This window comes from Octodon degus, unplaced genomic scaffold, assembly GCF_000260255.1.
Source record: "Octodon degus isolate 3935 unplaced genomic scaffold, OctDeg1.0 scaffold00146, whole genome shotgun sequence".
Lineage (NCBI taxonomy): Eukaryota > Metazoa > Chordata > Mammalia > Rodentia > Octodontidae > Octodon > Octodon degus.
In genome coordinates, this window is record NW_004524722.1 from 6678535 (window position 1) to 6679099 (window position 565).

The following is a 565-nucleotide window of genomic DNA, read 5'->3' on the forward strand; positions in this document are numbered from 1 at the left end:
TAATTTCTGTTTTCTTGCATATACTTAAGCATGACCTATGGACCAGTATGTGGTCTATTTTAGAAAGTGACCCATGTGCAGCTGAGAAAAATGTGCATTCAGCAGTGTTTGGGTGGAACACTCTGTATATGTCCACGGAGTTCATTTGTTTTAAGCTCTTGTTCAGTTCTGTTATTTTTTGCTAATTTTTTGTCTGATTGATGTATCCTTTGGGGATAGTGGGTGTTAAGATCTCCTGTTAAGACTGTGGTATTTGTTTCAGATTTTTCATGTCCATTAAGATTTGCTTTATGTAGTTGGGTGCTCCCGAGTTTCGTGCATACATATTTATGAGTGTTACATCTTCCTTTTGAATTTTTCCCCTAACCAGTATAAAGTGGCCTTCTTTATTTCGCTTGATCATTGTGGGTTTGAAATTGAGACTGTCTGAGAATAGGATTGCTACCCCTGCTTTTTTCTGACGTGCTGAATCATGTAATATTGTGTTCCATCCTTTGACTTTCAGCCTATGAATGTCTTTATGAGTTAAATGTGTTTCTTGTATACAGCATATTGTTGGATTTTG